Genomic DNA, 15766 nt, shown 5'->3' with positions numbered 1-15766 from the left:
ATTATAAAAATAACATATGTTTTAAAAAATTTAACTTATCGATAAGATACATATATCGTATTAATAACTTTCGAATTTAAAAGAACAATATTTCTTTTATTATTAAAAATCAATTGATGAATTCTGACACAATTTATTTAAATATCATTAGTCAATCATCGATATGGTTAAAAAAAATGATGCACATAATGCTACTCGTATAATGTCCTACCACGGAAAAAAATATCGTTGATTCGTACACTACAACCTCTTCTCGTTTCCTATATGCTACCATGAATGTTCCATACACTAAACAAATATGCAGAATTTTTTTTAGTGTGATCTCAATTTATAAATCCATAATTAGCTTGGGTTGTCAAATGGTTAAAAGTACTTCTTAATGGCGGAGCCACGGCTTGGCATGTGTCCGTCCTAAAATTCGAATTTTCTTTGATTAGTTACTTATTTTACTGATAGTGACTACCCTGAAATCTGAGTTTTCTTCGATAAATTACTTATTCTACGGACGGTTTCCACCCTGAAATTTTATTTGTACCTGTCTCATTTAAAAATTTTATGTTGTTAACATATGTGTGTCTACCCTGAAAAATATTTTTGGATCCCTAGTACTTCTAGCCGATACTATTTTCTAATCATATTAACTTAATAAAAAATAAAATAAATTTCATCATGTAACAGAGGAAGAAATTCACCATGGCGTAGACGTACTCTTATCATAATTAAATATTTAAAGAAATTAAAATCAAGATTTTAATATTATGGCATCAACAATTCAAAAGACAATAATCATCAGTTAATATCAAAATTATTATAAAATCTTATATTTGATTCAAAACTTATTAAGTTTGAATATATTATGCTCAAGAATAATCAATCAATAAAATAAATAAAAGTATTTTATATATTTTTAATATTAGTGCGATGACAAAATTTTCTTTAATAATCTTAATCAATGGAAAGTTGTAGATAATATCTGTTTAAAATACTCTCAATTATTTGATAATAAACGCTCAAACATTCCTATAACCATATTAAAACTTCTAAAATAATTATCATCCCTTTAATGAATTAGCAATGGATGGGGGAAAATCATTCTTTGAGTCCAAAGTAAAACTAGGCCCAATTATTACAACTATTTCACATTCTCGTTATACGATTTGGCCCAAAACAATACAGGCTTTGGTTCACCTCAAAGTTCCATCCTTAAACTCGTAATTTAATTGCTCATGGTTTGATGCCTAATAAGTGACCGATCCAAGAAGAAGAAGAATCAAAGAACATAGCCGAGAGGGAGAGATATTTGCTGGTGTTGTTTGTATAGTAAACATAGAGTAAGAGGCAACCCCCTGGAAGCACGATGACTTTAAAGATTTTCATGGCGGTTCTATCCCATCTGATCTTCCTCTCCCTTCTTCCCTGGCGTGTAAATTCCCAAATTTCAAATTCCATTTGAATCTGATTCTCTTTTCCTCTTTTCTCTTATGTCTTTTTGTTTATGATTTTATGCTTTTTGGGTGTAATCCGAAATTTTGAACCTTCGGATCTGCTTTAATCGAATTTTATGAGTACAGGACTGTTTAGGCCTGCCACTCGTTCAGGTTCTGATAGAGCAACATCGTGGGAACCCAGTAGGGCGGCCTGATAATCGTGGCCGTTCGAATTCTTCACCTGCAACGAGGCATTTTGATGATAAAACTCCATTTTTTTGCCAGTTCATATTGGTCGTTTATTTGACGAGGATGAAAGGAAGCCCTTAGATGGGGGTTCTGCCCCTCGTAGAACTATTACCGTATGAGAGTTTTGGGGTTCCGGCTAGTCCTGGAGAAGCCGGAGTCTGTTTATGCAGGGAGGGTTTCGGGTCAATATTTGTCAGCTCCGGTAGTTCCAATGTCGAGTGGTTCAGGGAATCTCTACTCTAGTAGAGTGTCTGGGGGAACCAGGCAGGCGGCTTCTGGGGCAGCTAGGAAGTGGCGACTGTGAGTGTTGCTAATGCTGAACAAAGCGCTATCTCGAAGTTGGTTCATGCTATTGCTATTGACAAGGTTTCCTCGTGTCGATGGCAGTCAAAGCAATCTGTTCTGCATCAAAAGATGTTGATGTTAGTAAACACTCGGAAACAGAAAATGGCTTGCATCCCCAGGGTTGTGATGATAAGACAAAACAGCAGAATGAATGCAATGGCTGGGAGGGGGTATTCTGATGCGATGTTGGCCAGGCAAGTTGAAAGGGGACTGACATTGAGATGGAATACAGGGTGGTAGAAAGGCATTACCAGACTACGAGACGAGCCCGTTTTCCTAACTATTTGGAAGTTTACAGAAAATAAATCAGTAACTTACGGCGAAGGAACTCAATCAATTCGTGAAGATGGCAGATTTGGCAGTTCTAATCGCAGCCATCACTGTCATTGCCATCTGAAGCATCTGACCGGCCCAAGTGAAGTTACTTCCTCACACCAAGCCATTGGATAATCTTGAATAACCTTGTTGATGCTAAACAGTATTTGATGTGATACCGTATTGAAGCTTGCATTCGTTTTGTCTCTCCTAATTTGATAATCCTTGTAATAGGAGCAGCATGGTCAAGTGCTCCGCTGTTGGTCATGCTGGAATTGGTAATGATTTTATGGATATGTGAATACTTCAAAACCTGGTTCAGCTGGCAGTGAGAATGGGAACCAGATAATGAGCGTCCTAAACTGAATTTGAAGCCTCGTTCACAGCCACTGATCAATTGGAGGGTAACATCGGGAAAGAAAGGTCTGTATGTGTCTATTTTCAAATTATGTTACTCTGTATGAGTGTGTTATAGATGTGTATTTCTGTTATCTAGTAATTGATAATTTACTGTGGTCGAGGGACAGAACTATTAATATGTAAGTGAGAAAAGTAATGCATTAGAAAATTGACATCGGGTAATTTCTTTAGGGAATATCCCTGAGCATTAAACTAGACCATTTGCAAATTTGGAATTGAATAGTCTCATAGTACTAAATAGGGATTTGATCTTAGCTAAACTAGACCATTTGCAATTTGGAATTGAATAGTCTCATAGTACTAAATAGGGATTTGATTTAGCTATTAGATCATTATTTGTGGGAATAATTTAACTGTGAATCATTGATTCACATTTAAATTTATCATGAAGCAACTATAACAATGGAAAAGTGAATGGTTTTCTAAAATTTTGTTTCACTTGTTTGTTAGGTTGCCATGCACAACTAATCTGTCATTACTTGAATGATAGTTGCATGATTGCATCACACACTTGGCTACATGGGAGGGTAGTGTACATATAATGGCTTCATTTTTTTTCTTTGCATGTCCTATCAACTTCTGCAGTATTTGATGGATGAGGGTGTTTTTATTTAGTTATTTTCTGGAAAAATTGTCACTTATGTTAGTACTACTTATTAGCTAAGTGTTACTGATGCAGAAATGTGTGTTTGGTGGTGCTTGTCCACGAGAAATGGTGAGTATCTCTCCTGTATGCTATTGCATTGTTTAATATTTTTTTCATTTTTATGTGAATAGTTTGATTTCTTATTATAGCTTCACACTTATTATTATTCTTATTATTCTGGTTTTCTAACACCTGAAGTATCGTGGTCTGTTTCTCAGGTTCGGAAGGAGAGAGGGATTGATGACAGCAGCCATGAGCTGGGCCAACAACCTGATAGGTAGTCATTTCTTATATTTGTACTGTTATGACATTTGGCCCTTTTCTTTCTATTGGTTTGTTATTAATTGGCTTGAAACTTAATGTACCGTGTCTTCATCAATCGTTTATTGTCGTGTGAAGGGTCAAATAATGTTATGAGGAGTGAAAAGTTTGCTGAGCAAGCAGCTCCTCGCCATGGTGAAAGAGTGAGATCCTTATGTTGATCAGAGAGCTGGAAGAAATCTGAGAGGAACTACAGCGTTCACAATGAAAGAGTTGATATGCATAGGAGGAGCTGGGTAAGGAAACTGCAGAATGACAGGGAAACTGAAAGACAACAGCAACAGCAGCAGGAGGCAGCCTTCACCTGAAACCTGGTGTAAGCCTGCTGAGAAGCCTCAACTAGTCTCTCCTGAAGCTGGTGTGCGCTATGGAAAAGCAGCATCAGCATTGGAGCTTGCTCAAGCCTTTTCCAAACCATTCTCAGATCATGAAAGAGATAATCAGCATGTTGGGCAAAAGGTTCTTCCCGGCCATGCCCCAATGCCTTTTTCTCGGCTGATGGTCCACTCCAAGGCCTCAGAAATGGCTACTAAAGTTTGAGAGGGTTGTTGCCTTAACAGGAGTCCATTGTGTCACCCTAACTGCCTAAATGGTTTTAGAATGTCAGTGGTTGCAGTTGTGTTATGACTAATGATTTCACGCAGTTGATCTGTTTTTCCTTTTTTTTAATTTAAAAGAAACTTTATAACAAATGGCATTCCAAATCAATTGCAACGCCCTTTCATTTTTTTTTTTCAAGTGATTCACAATCTCTTGCTACTTTTATTTCAATACTCGGCTAACCTGGCTGAAATAGCTGTATGCTAAGCACTCTGAAGGAAAATGTTAGTAACGTGAAAACATACCAAGCTTGTCAGATTTATTGGTACTGTTCCCGAGGGTAAATTTGCAAAATCAAGATGGTCTTTGTTAATTCATAGGTACCAAGTTTTATAGAGTTTTCAAAAAGCCCGCTCCTTTCTCACTAGCCAATCCTTTGGTATATGCTTACAAATTGTCTCTTATGCTCAATTGTCCATTGACCAACCAAAAGCATGCCAGTTTCAGCTGAAGCTTATTCACACAAGCAACTTTTCTGCAATTCTCACTTTCCCTTCTTGCTGCATCATTCTTCCTGTCCTTTATTCTCCTCGTTTGGCTCAAACTCCAAAAGTTTCCCCCTTTCGGACACAGCACCTTTCTATTGTCTATGCTCCACAAACCTCCTTTTACTCTTGTGGGTTCTCAGTTTTCACTCTTGTTTTATCTCAACAATGCCACTCCGCTCTCTGCAGTGATCTTGAATTAGGATGTCAATTGTGGAACTGACAAAAATTTCATGGTAGACAAGGTAAATAGTGTTACTGTGTAGTGCCATTCAATCCTTTATTTTTCTTGTTTCCAGTGGAGGATATAAGGATATTGACTCTAGTTGTACTCTCTTTTAGGCCTTCTTTTCTGATTCTTCTGGTTTTTGTAATCTATTTCCTTTCACCAAGGATCTTGGTCCCCCCACTAGATTACATAAGAAACAGGACCACTCTTAAATTTATTGTTGACAGCAACTTCTCAACACGATTGCCTAAGAATGCAATATTCTTCAATTTTCTCTATAGGTTTGTTTTATACTATTTGGTGCACTTATACTTTCATATCTTTTTGTTGAGTTGGTAACCGCTTGGCCTTTTGGTGTAAAGTGAACTGAAATATCATACAATGTTTCTTCTTTTCATTAATAATGCAGAGGATTCTTGCATCTTTCTCTGGTAGATTCAGCAATTTGTTAGGTGATCTGATGGATGACACCAAGAACCTGAAAGTGGTACTTCATGACTTCCAAGAGGGAGCTAAGGGTTTTGAGCTAGCGGCAAGGTTTTGCTTTAACAAGGGAAGAACCAAGATAACTCCCACCGATGTAGTCCTACTAAATTTCGCTGCGCAATTTATGGAGATGGAGAGTGACGATGGCCCCAGGCCTTGTTTGTTAAACCAAACAAGAAAGTCTCTGGATGGTATTGGTCTCTGGACCTGGTCTGAGCTCCTTGTAGCTTTGAAAGAGTGTCAAAATTTACTTTCTGCTTCGAATTCTTCGTTGATACATAAGGTCCTTGATTGTGTTATAGGAAGGCTTGGCTCTCTGGTGTTGCCAGCCCTTATGTGTCGTCTTCAGAGAATTCCAGTTTGAGGATCAGAAACAGTTTCCTCAAATATTTTGGTGGTTTGAGGATCTTCTGTTTCTGAGTATTGATTTGATTGACAAGGTAGTAAGAACGATGATAAGCCGGAATATCAATCATGATACGGTTAGTAAATTCCTCTTATGTTATCAAAGATCGAGATTTCCCAGTGCCAGCCTAACCGAAAAGTGCAAAATCATAGAGGTTATAATCAATCTGCTCTCTTTGCTCAATAGGAGCTGCCTTCCTTGCAAGCTCTTATTTGATATTTCGAGTTGCTTCAAGCTTGAAAATTAGCACACATTACAAGTCCATTTTGGAAAATCTTATTGGTTTGCAACTGGATCAAGCAACCATAGATTTTCTGCTAGTCCCATCCCCACACAGGAGAGATTATGTGTATGATGTGAATCTGGTTCTGAGGCTGGTGAAAGCATTTTGCAAAGAAGGAAGTTGTTTCGTGTCCGCCATGCGATTAAAAAAAGTTGCTAGCTTGGTCGACTCGTTCCTCATGGAAGTGGCTGCAGATTCCCACCTGAACCCTTCCATGTTTGCAGCATTAGTCATGGTGCTCCCAGATGATGCAAGAGAATCCCATGACAGGTTTTTCAAGCCATAGACATTTACCTAGAGGTATTGCTATCCCTGAATCACTTTAGATTTCTAAAATTTTAGGAAGATGCTTTTCTATTTTGATTGCTTATGTTGGAATGAGATTAGTTCTTGGTTATTAGGATTGTTAATAATCCGAAAGCCGGAGTTACTTGATTGATGGAATTTCTGAACAGGTTCATGGTGGACTATGTGAGGCAAAGAAAATGAGAATATGCTCTGTACTTAATTATGCAAAGCTCTCAACAGATGCACTGAGACATTTGGCTCGGGACTCGAAGTTCCCTTCAAGAATAGCAATACAAGTTTTCATTAATCAGCAGTCCAAGCTTGAAAGCTTGTTCGAGGGCCAAAACCACCGCGACGGTGACACCTTCTACCGGTCCCATCGTTTGCGAGGACAGTGTAGATGAGGCGAGTTCCGATCAAATCCTCGTGTATGCAAAAAGAATCAACCTTTCCAGTAAAGCCGAGCAACTGGATTTCAAGCTGCAAGGAATGCAATGCAGGGTAACAGAACTGGAGAAATACTGTGGGATATTGCAGAGTCGGATAGGAAATGTTCCAAGAACAAGATTATCCAATCTTGGTAATAATGCTAGATTCTTACCAAAACTGTGTTCTTGAAAGATGGTTAATACTTGTATAGGATGAAACCAGCTAATGTAAATGCAATTTTCTTTTGTCTGAAATTTTGTAAAGAATGATCATGGTTCTGTCTTTTCCATGGAGAATGAGGATATTAAATCAAGAACTAATGATTAACTATGAATAAGGGACAGCAAAATGAGGTATTAATTATTTATTGAATCTTGGTATGCGTGTGTGGTGAGAGAGAGAGAGAGCCATAAATGCAATGGTATGGACCAATTTTGATAATGGAGTCAAGCTGTGACGGTGATATAAATGCAGCTAAAATATTAAAAGCACTATGTATAAATATACTTAAATTATACAATATGGCAGGTGGTTTGATTCGTGATTTGAATGGCAATTAGAACCAATGATATGGTAGCTGCAGGTGGGTTGATTCGTGATTCGGATGGTACTTGGATCTTTGGGTTTTCTCGTAGTTTAGGTCGTTGTTCTATTCTTGTTGCGAAATTGGGTCATTCATGGCATTTTTGAGTGCCTGGAATCTAGGATTCCGTCGTGTGGAGCTAGAAACGGATAATTTGGAGGTTACGAAGATTTTGGCACCGCAAGTCGGAGGCTTTGGCTGGAAGTGCATTGGTAAATGGTATTCATGAGCTTCGATGCTGGGAATGGATTACGGAAATGCGACATGTGCATCAGGAACAAGACGTTGCTGCTGATTTCTTAGCTGGTTGGAGCCGTGGTCGTCCTCTGGAACCATTGAGTTGGTGGAACCGCCAAAGGAGCTACATGCTTTTATAGACAGATATGCATGGGTCACGTTAACTATTACTTATTCTTCTGTATTAGAAAAATAAAAGTGAGATCAATGATTAAAGGGATGATTGTTATTTTTAGAAGTTTCAAGTTTGAGCACTAGCGATTACAAGATATTTAAGCGTTCATTGTCAATAGGTTTGGGGAAAAAATGTATTCAAAAGTTTAGAGACAAATTTAGAAAGAGAACCATAATTTAGTGATGAAATTAGTACCAATCTAAAATGATACTCATAGTTTGTGAATGAAATTGAAATATTCAAAAGTTTAAGGACCAATTTAAAATTAGATTTAATAATTTGGGGATATATGATGCAATTAAATCTAAAAAAACTAAAAATTAAGGGTAAATTACGCATTTAGTACCTAAACTATCAGTTTTTATCCGTTTACTACCTAAACAAGTGATTTTCACATGACACATTTTTATGGGTAAACTGCATCATTTATCACATAACTATTCTCACTCATATTTTGGTCACTAGAGTTCTATTTTTTTAATTTAATTACTTAATGTTCAAATTACACCTAATTTAATCACTTTAACTTTTAATTTTTTTTAATCATATATTAACAAATAATAATAAAAAATATATTGTCAAAAATTATTAATAAAATAATTTAGAGTGATTAAATATGAGCAAATTGAAAGTTGAGTAGTTAAATTGATTTTTTTAAATTTTAGTACCAAAATAGGAGTGAGAAGATGGTTAAGGATGAATGATAAAATGTACCCATAAAAAATGCAGTGTTGTTTAGTTTTTTACGACAATGTATTAAAATGAAACAAAAACTAAACATTACATATGATTTTGAAAAAAATTAGAAGTTTAGGTATTAAAATGGTTTGAAACTGATTGTTTAGGTACTAAGCGCATAATTTACCCAAAAAATTAATTTTTATTTATTTATTTATTATTATTCTGGAGTAATACAAGGTATGTTCGACATTTAAAGCTCCCCGACATTCCTAGTGCTTGAAGTTGAAAGCTCAAAATTTTTTAGAGTATATTTATAAATATAAACGTAAATGTTTTCATAACTTTTAAATGTTTTATCATACTGTCATTAATTTAATGATGGAAAAATAAAAAATAATAAAAAGATATTTTTCTAAATCAACTAAAATAATAATATGATCAAAATAAAAAGGCTTAATTCTCAAATAAGTGCCCAAACTATGCTTTTTTTGCCAAATAAGTGCTTAGGTTTTTTTGACCCATCCATGTGTCTAACTTAACAAACATTATCTTTTTAGGTACTCAGGTCGTCAATGCCGTTAGTTTTCCCATTAAGTGTCACGTGTCAACTCCTGATAATTTTGAAATTTATTTTTTAAAAAAATATTAAAAATATTATTATGTTTATAAAAAACCCTAACTTATCTTATATTATAAAACAATTCCAAAATATTAAATCCTAACCTTAATCCGGCGCCTTTTCCGACCGCCACCACCGTCGTTAATGTTGTCCTTGACATCATCTTAGTTATAGTCGTCGTAGTTTTCGCTGATTAATCATCGAAATCCCTTGGGATCACAATTTTCATTAGGGTTCGTGAGATTTAAAATATCGATATGTGGTCGATTGATCGTCAACCGATCACGATTTCCTAGGGGTTATGGTCGGGGGGGAAGGCCGGGTGGAGCTTCTTCGACGGTAAAGGGCGGCGACTAACGTGAGTTTAGATGTTGAAATGAAAGTTTTTCAAAGTTTAGGGGTTATTTCAAAATTTATGTTTTTTTTATATATATATATATATATATATATATATATATAAGTTTTTTTAAAATATTAGGTGTTGACACATGTCACTTAAGGGAAAAAACTAACGGCGTTGACGACCTGGGTACCTAAAGAGTAATTTGTAATATTAGGCACCCAAATAATAAAAAAAACCGTAAATACTTATTTGACAAAAAAAAAAGATAGTTTGAGCACTTATTTGATAATTAAGTCAAATAAAAAGATTTTATAATTTAACTTGTTGTAATACTTTTACTATATATTTTTAAAGTTGAACAATAATGGCAATCATTTATTTTTTGCAAGACACCATTTCCTTGTAGATAAGTACATGGACTTGCAATATTTTTGCTTCATCTCTCCGCGGAAAGTCTACCCAGAAATTCTAATAAGAACCCAAAGAGGAAAACAATAAGCAGAGGCTGAAACATGCTTTCTATCTTGATTATTTGCTTTTGAATAAAAGAGCAGAGATGTTAGGGAAGATCGGATGGGAGGGACTACTTGGGAGGTCGATACTTCACATTGCCAAGGATGTTCCTCTCTCTTCACGTTCATCAATCGCAAGGTTTTACTTTTGATCTCTTCTTTATTTCATTGATTCTTGTCTTTTATTCTCTCTAATTCAATACTCATATATCGAAATTTGCACTTTTTTCTTTCTCGGTTATAATTATACTCGAAATTTCGTTATTTTAGTTTAGTGCAAGAATTTCTGGATATATAGAATTGACTGTATTTGATAATTGGAATTTGAGATTCTTTTCTGGTTACTTAGTGAAGATGTATGATTAATTTTGTGATTGTTATTCCTATTGTTATTGATGGTTTTTTACACTGCATTATCAGCATCATTGCCGAAAGTGTGGGGGCATATTTTGCAGTGGTTGCCCTCAGCAAAGAATGGTTTTGCGTGGACACGGTGATTCGTCGGTACGCGTGTGCGAGCCTTGTAAAAAGCTCGAAGAGGCTGCTTGATTCGAGTTGCGTCATGGATACAAAAGTAGAGCTGGGCGAGGTATAATTTCTTTTTTGATCATCACATAAGTGTTTTCATGGTTCACTTCTTTGTTAGTTATCACTACGGAATACCCTCAATATTAATTGGTTTTGTGCAGGTAGTTTGAAACCAGCTCTAAAGGATGAGGATGACATTTTGAAGAGGATTATAGGGGCTGATGGAAAGGAATCGTCTTCATGGGGAGTAGCTTTAAACAATGAAAGGACTTCCGGCATTCAAAGGGAAACTAGGGGTGCTATGGGTTCCGATGTGCAAGTAGTTTCCGGTCATGATAGGGGAAGAGAAATGCATGAAAGTCAGTCTGTTGATCAGTGTATGCAGAATGATATGGGGTCAATCCGTCCCAAGAAATTGCGCCAGCAAGCATTGGAAGAAAGAAAGAATCATGAGGTTCTTAAGAGAGGGAAGGAGCTAGAGTGGCAGGCTGAGTCGTTGGAGACGATATAAGGAAAAACAATAAACAGAGATTGGAATCCAGCAACATGTCCAGGATCCTCAATAAAGAAGTCTCTGAAGAATCCGGCACAAAAAACAAGGTCCGTAATCCGGTGGGTAGGGATAAGGATGACCTAGCTGCTGAACTAAGGGAATTGGGATGGTCTGATATGGATTTCCATGACGATAAGAAAAAGTCCACAAAATTGAGTTTCGATGGTGAACTTTCTTCTCTTCTTGGAGAAATTCCTAAGAAGATTAATGGCCATGGCACGGACAAGACCCAAGTTGTTGCCATTAAGAAAAAGGCTCTTATGCTGAAGCGTGAAGGGAAGCTTGCAGAAGCGAAGGAAGAATTGAAGAGAGCTAAAGTCTTAGAGAAGCAACTTGAAGAACTAGAACTGTTAGTTGGCACTGAAGATCCCGATGATGAGCTATCAGCAATAATCCGTATTATGGACAACGATAAACAAGATGAAATTTAATGCAGGATGAGCATATGCAAAGCCTTGATTTTGATTACCTTTCTAGAGCTGCTGAAGATCTTGGTATTGATAGTAATCTTGAACTAACTTAACTGATCAGGATATGGAGGATCCAGAAATAGCTGCTTCTCTGAAATCGCTAGGTTGGACTGAAGATTCTAATCCTATTGAAGACGATATGGTGCAGTCCGCTCCTGTTAAAAGGGAGACACTACTAAATGAAATTCTTTCACTAAAGAGAGCAGCTCTTAGTCAAAAGCGGGCAGGTAATGTTGCGGAGGCAATGGCTCAGTTAAAGAAGGCAAAAGTACTTGAGAAAGACCTTGAAAGTTTCAATTCTCAGCCAGAGAATTCAACAGCTAATGAAAATGTTGATGCTGTGAAAGGCTTGGATCTGACACGTGCATCGAAGGGTAAATTGATGGTTCAGAAAGAACTTCTGAGTTTTAAGAAGAATGCCCTTGCTTTGAGAAGGGAAGGAAGATTGGATGAAGCAGATGAAGAACTTCAGAATGGAAGGATTCTCGAGCAGCAGCTTGAAGAAATGGAGAAAACTGCACATGTGACTAATTTCAGTAAGGGGAAGGATTTGAAACACGAGCATCCAAATGTATCAGAAAGTCTGCCTGTTGAAGAAGACGTTACAGATCAAGACATGTATGATCCAACGTACCTTTCAATCCTAAGGAACCTAGGTTGGACTGATAATGACAATGCGCTTTCAAACTCTTTAGTGAAAGATGCTAAACAAAAAGATTCTGAGCAAATTATTGAATCTTCTTCTATTCATGTCCCTTCTAAAATCCAAACTAAGACATCTAGAAGAACTAAAGCTGAAATACAGAGGGAGCTATTAGGGTTGAAAAGAAAAGCTTTTTCTCTGAGGCGTCAAGGAAATACTGACGAGGCAGAGGAAGTGCTGGAAACAGCAAAAGCGTTAGAGGCTGAAATGGCAGAGTTGGAGGCACCAAAGAAAGTGGGTGAATCGAAATTTCCAAAAGAAAAAGCCACTACTCCCGCCCGTAAAGGTTCAGCAGAAGAAGAGGAGGAGAATGTTACAGAGGATGACATGACTGATTCAGTTATGCTCTCGATGCTAAAGAATTTGGGTTGGAAAGATGAAGAAGTTCAATCTGTAACCATGAAAGAAGAGGAATCTAAAAATCTTTCCCATGAGTCCTTACGTTCTGGCCATCCATCCTGCAATAGATCCTCTTCAGGAATTCAAGTTTCACCACCAAGAAGTAAAGGGGAAATCCAAAGAGAACTTCTGGGTTTGAAAAGAAAGGCTCTTTCCCTTCGACGAAATGGGCAAGTTGAAGAGGCTGAGTTGTTGCAGAGGGCAAAGGTACTAGAAGCTGAAATGGCAGAACTGGAAGCTTCAAAATGTGAGCTTGTGCATGACTTGTCCAAGGACAGTAAATCCGGGAGCTTTGAATCATTTGATAACCATGAGAGGCTTGGGAATTGGAAAAATGAAGTGATAGTAAAGAAAGGGCCGGTTGATATTATTTTCTGAAGCCTCCACTCCACTAGCAGACAACCAACCCTTGGTGAAAAAATGGGATCCTGTTGGTGCAGCGAGACTTCTAGGTGGTCAGAGAAAAGTTGGAGAAACTATCAAGTTCTCTCCTCCATCTAACCATTCTTCAAAAGTATTGGATTTTGGCTGGCGATGACCTGACAAGTTCACAGATACCTGATGTTCAATTGGCTTCACAAGAAAATTTTACAACAAAGGATGAAGATACCACTGGAAAAAGTAGACTGGTTAATGGAGAGCAGAAATCATATTTGCTTGACGTGAGTTCAGTTCCGGGATTTACTTCTCAGAACAGCCAACATATGCTAAGGCAAGCAGTATTGTCTCACAAGAAGAAGGCACTTGCTTTGAAGAGAGATGGTAAAATGGCTGAGGCTTGGGAAGAACTTCGACAGGCAAAGCTGCTGGAGAAGAGTACGGTAGAAGATGGCACTCCAAAATTTGGTGCCAGTGATGTGTCAACATCTACATCCACCCTTCGCTCTGATGCAGCAAAAGAGCAGGGTACATCAGCTTTGGCTCCAATACCACTGTCTGGGCGTGATCGCTTCAAGTTGCAACAAGAATCCCTCGGTCATAAACGCAAGGCTTTGAAGCTGCGAAGAGAAGGTCGTATGCAAGAAGCGGAAGTTGAGTTTGAATTAGCTAAGTCTCTTGAAGCCCAGTTGGAAGAGTTAGGTGCCCATGATTCAACAAAGTCTTCTGGCATTGGGGCAGAACCAGTAGATGATGTAGTTGTTGAAGATCTTCTCGATCCTCAACTTTTGTCTGCCCTGAAAGCAATTGGATTGGATGATTCTAGTGTTGTGGCTCATGGTCCAGCAAGACCAGAGCTCATAAAGCGGCTGCTGCAAAAAGTGAAAATGTTGACCCAGAGAGAATCCAATTAGAAGAGCGGATTAAGGCAGAAAAGGTAAAGGCAGTAAACTTGAAAAGGTCAGGCAAACAAACCGAGGCTTTGGATGCATTTAGGAGAGCCAAAATGCTGGAGAAAAAGCTGAATTCTTTGTCTTCTTGAAAATAAATCGTATCTGGATTGAAGTACATAGTATTTGAGATCACCGTGTGAAATAACTTGAAAGCAAAACAATTTAGATGATTTACTATCTTCAATTTTCATAGATTCTTTGATGAAAAATGTATCTTTATATGTTGCAGGTCATTTGTTACAAAAAATGAACATGTTCAAGAAAAGAGATTCAAGGTTATTTCAGTGTTGTAATCGTAATGATCAGACCAACAATAAGAATGGATGAAACTGCTGGCAGTAGTTGATTAATTTATGTATCAAACTGTACATCTATTACCCAAGATGTCATTCATGTTATAAAGCTTTTCTTTTTGAGTTCTTTTTGGAATTCTCAATTCTATGGTGTCACTACATTCATCTTTGCTGCAACAACCACAGTGACGAAAAAAAAAAAAAAACGTAGTTTCCTCTTCTACGAAGGGATGGGATCTCAAGGATTTTTTTGCCCCAATATGACGGTCCGAATTTTTTTTTGCAAAATAGGACACGTACATTTTATTTTGAGATCTACGATATTTTTTACAGTGCATGAAACTCGTCACCTCGACGTGACGAGTTTTAATAAAAATATTTTATTCAAACTTTTTACTTCGATGTGATAAATTTTAATAAAAATTATATTTTGATGGAACTTGTCATCTTGAGATGATGAGTTTGAATAAAATATTTTTTATTAGAAACTGTAAAAAATATTATAGAACCCAAAATAAAAACCGGATATCCTAATGGGCTAAATAAAAAACCCGAATACCCTAATGGGCCAAAAAATTGGATCTCAAAGCAATGATTTTTGGTCTTGTAGTTTTGGGAACCATGTCTTTTCCCAGCTGATAAATAACTGGGCCTCAAATGAAGATTATACAAATTACTATGCAAGAGTAGTAAATTACATTTTAACTACTTAGCATTATCGGTCTTTCGTTGAAGCGGAACTGCCAAAGAATTAAGTAATAAACAAGTTTTCATTTCTTTCATTCTTTACACCACCATAAATGGCTATATCATCTGAACAAGGAAACGCATTTATGTTAAGATCCGAATTCAAATAACTGTAAGGTATGTATATATTATCGATAACTAAAAAATTTCCAAACAAATACTACCCTATAATTACTACATACCATATAAAAAAACAAATCTTAAAAAATATATTGAAGGTTGTTCCCAGGTTCTGTTTCTCGGAAGTTACACCTTAGGAACCTGGAGATCTTATTTATGTCTACATCAGCAATGAAAGCTTTGCCTTGCATTTTTATGGTAAAAAAATGAAATAACAACCCCGTGTAAGAAACACAAACATGCATGCTTTGTCCTGAAATCAAATACTCTTGCTTTACCAGATATTATCCTGCAAGTTCAATGATTTCAAGTCCATAAGCGTTTTCATTGTGAATGAAGCTGATTTCGTCATCCACAACAATAAGAAAGGATGCAAAATACAGATGAAAAGTTTGAGCCTTTGAGTTGGAATTTGAAGGTTCAGATAGCTCTGGACGTGGCTAGGGGATTGGAGTATATTCATTACGGCTTAATTTCTGATTAAAGTTTCAACCACCGGACCTGTACTAATTGAATGTTTAGGGTCCACAGTTTTAAGTGTAT

General features: G+C 36.9%; 1 long non-coding RNA gene and 1 pseudogene across 1 annotated transcript; both read left to right on the top strand.

The window, feature by feature from the left end:
• The first annotated feature begins 2583 nt into the window (after nucleotides 1-2583).
• On the top strand, nucleotides 2584-4593 carry LOC120183456. Its single transcript, XR_005521942.1, has 4 exons — nucleotides 2584-2759; nucleotides 3436-3471; nucleotides 3621-3679; nucleotides 3802-4593. It is a non-coding gene; the product is annotated as an uncharacterized LOC120183456 (long non-coding RNA).
• An 847-nt stretch (nucleotides 4594-5440) lies between these two features.
• On the top strand, nucleotides 5441-14328 carry LOC120183429 (annotated as a pseudogene).
• Nucleotides 14329-15766: the final 1438 nt, after the last annotated feature.

Source organism: Hibiscus syriacus, unplaced genomic scaffold, assembly GCF_006381635.1.
Source record: "Hibiscus syriacus cultivar Baekdansim isolate YM2019G1 unplaced genomic scaffold, ASM638163v2 tig00112762_pilon, whole genome shotgun sequence".
Lineage (NCBI taxonomy): Eukaryota > Viridiplantae > Streptophyta > Magnoliopsida > Malvales > Malvaceae > Hibiscus > Hibiscus syriacus.
The sequence above is the reverse complement of the archived record's forward strand: the minus strand, read 5'-3'. Positions and strand labels throughout refer to the sequence as shown.